Raw genomic sequence first — 3,047 nt, 5'->3', positions numbered from 1 at the left:
GACCAAGGAGGTAATTAATAAGAAAAGAATTATCAACATAAATTTAGTGTGATACTATCTAATAGTCTAATGTCAATTGGTGCAAGGGTGAAAACTAAGCCATACATCAATGTGATGTCTAATATGAGGTAAAGGTAAGGGTTGGTAAATTATACACATAGCCGGACCAAGGTGCGAGATGAAATTCTCTAGTTGCTGGACCAAGGAATTTGAGATACCTAACTTATCACTTTTCATGTAATACGCTAGGAAAGGATTGCAATTACTAGGATTACCGCGTTATGAGCTTATGGGGAACACGTACACCCTAGTTACTTTCTCATCTTGATAACAACTAAAGTTTGAATCTTACTCACTGAATACTTACATAATTTCCTGAATTTGTTTCACAAATCCTCCCCCTTTAATTACTTGTTTTCGGAAATATATTGACTAAACGAATATAATTACCAGTTAAGTTTAAGTCTAAACCATATTCGTCGTGGGATCGACCCCAACCAACAAGTTAGGTTCTTTACTTGGTAACGATCGGTTATGCTTCTTTAGGGAGAGATAATTTAAGAGTATCAATTAGTCAATACAACAATATAATCACATGCACATATTGATCATATACAATATCATCAACATATACGAACAATGAACAACTTCACGATTCTCACATATCACAGTTATATCAATTTAGAGCAACATACCATTTTCCAATATCAATCATCATTAGATATAAATGAACACATCACAAGTAGATACACAACACAATTCAATGGTCCTCTCACGAAACCCAATTCAATGGTCCTCTCATGGAACCCAAACCCAAACAGTTAGCATACCGGAACATGGCAATCCAATCCCATATTTATGCCAGAACGTGGCAATTCGATCCATATTTATGCCCAAACGTGGCAGCCAGTCCCATATTTATGATGGAGCGTGGCAGCCGATCCTACATTTATACCTAAACGTGGCAACCGATCCCAGTTAGTGTGTCGGATCGTGACACCCGCCCATTCAACAAACCACAATCACAATCACAATGTATATTCTCACAATCATACAACAAGAAGTGATCCATGGCATACAATTATTCAATTATCCTCATTTACAACAAGGGTGATCAATAATGTAACATTCACATACATATATGTATCATAATGAAGCAAGAACAAACATACATCACACAATCATAGAATCATAATCATCACCTACCTCGAATCCAATCTTGAATCCCCTAAGGCACTTGAATATTCCCTTTCTGGATTCTTTCCGCTTGTTCTAGGTCTACAAACAACAATTTATATGCAAGGATCAACAATCAAAGGTCTAATTATCCGGGATTATAAACAAACCCAATAAACCTAGACCAAACCCAAGATCCTACTACCCAATTTAGGGTTTTTCCACCATAAATTCTAAATTAAAATCCTCCCCTATCGATAATGATCCACTAGATTATGTTCTACGAATCGAAAAATGGATTCGGAGAGTTAAAACCTTACCTTTAGCCTCAAGAATGGTGAAAAACGGTCAAGAAGTCGCCTGGGGTCGTCTCCTTAGCTCTAAAAATCGAAAAGTGCCAAATAAGATCGTTTAGGGGTTTATTAGTGACTTTAAGTTGCGTCTAGCCCGCCACGGTGGACCCATCCCGCTACAGCGGCCTCGCTCTGGTGGCTGCAATCCCGCTCTGGCGGCCTACAGAGAGATAGAATGCTACTTGTTCACGCTAAGATCATTTTCGGGAGTTCTACTCGCCCAAATTCGATTACGTAAAGTCGTACGGGTTCCTTAACGTCTTAGCTATCTACTAATGTGGTCCAAATCATAATTAGATCTCTCATTAATTACCAGATTTCCCTACACCTTAATGACTCCGATTTTGTCCAAATTTGGACTAGGTTGGGAAATCTCAAGTTATTACGAAAAAATTTTCTGACCCCAATTCTTTCTTCATTGACTTTTCCCTAACGACGGAATCAGGTCGTTACAATAGATACCAATTTACCTATCACTTGTCCTCGAGTGATCAACTAGCAAAAGACTAGCTAAAGTAAGGGTAGAGTAGTATATGAATCGTCAAATTACTGGGGAAACTTGTCTCGCATGCCCTTCTTACCGAATCTCATTACCCCCTAAGGGTTTCACATCTCCAACCTCAAACCAACCAATTGAATACCTACACATCCTCCCTTACAATGCCTCAATGAAGTCATCTCAACACTCGAGTGATAATTATTGTTGTATGTAAATTTAACTAACAACAATAACGATTCTCAATAACCCCAAAGTTGATCGCACACATGTTATCAAGGACTTTGACACAACATCAGGACGAATCCTTTCTCACATAACTATGATAAAATCCTAAATCAAATCTCGCCACAATTAGAGGTGAACCTAAACCAGCCAACACACAATCATAATACCCAAACAATCATAGTTCTTAACAACATCTCCATCCCACAACATAAATTCCCAATGAGCTTAAGTTAAAACAATTTTGATCTTTAGAAATCAGATACTCATCGAGGGATATGTCCAAGCATATGTCCGCACACTCATTTTTCAAGACTTTTTCGATTGTTTTTAACCAATCCGTGAAACGACCCCAAAAATGACCGAAAATGTGCTTCAGAAACACCTATAATTGTAATTTCCATATATCTCAAAATCCGTGCATGATTTCGGAAATTCGACTTCATATTCTTAATTCAGGGGGTTAAATTGAGTGGGAAATGGGTCTAACCCGAATTTTAGAGAAACCGTATCAAAATTCGAAAATCGCAAAAAATGCGATTTGGAGGGTCAACTTTTGAAGGGGCATATCTCTTAGCACACAAGGAACTGGAAGGGCTACAACCTATTAAATTAAAGCTCCTTGAGTTATATTTCCAACGCACCTGGTTTCACCTCATTACGAGTTAGGATGAGGGAGTTATGACTATTTTCGTAAAACCTATCTGTGCAGAGTTGCAATTTCCAGAGAGCTTTTTTTTTTTTAGCGGGTTGGGGACGTTTTTTATAAATGTCCCATACTTAGTCATATTTTTTTT

The sequence above is a fragment of the Solanum tuberosum genome, unplaced genomic scaffold (assembly GCF_000226075.1).
Source record: "Solanum tuberosum cultivar DM 1-3 516 R44 unplaced genomic scaffold, SolTub_3.0 scf00001, whole genome shotgun sequence".
Lineage (NCBI taxonomy): Eukaryota > Viridiplantae > Streptophyta > Magnoliopsida > Solanales > Solanaceae > Solanum > Solanum tuberosum.
Note: the sequence above shows the minus strand (reverse complement) of the source record.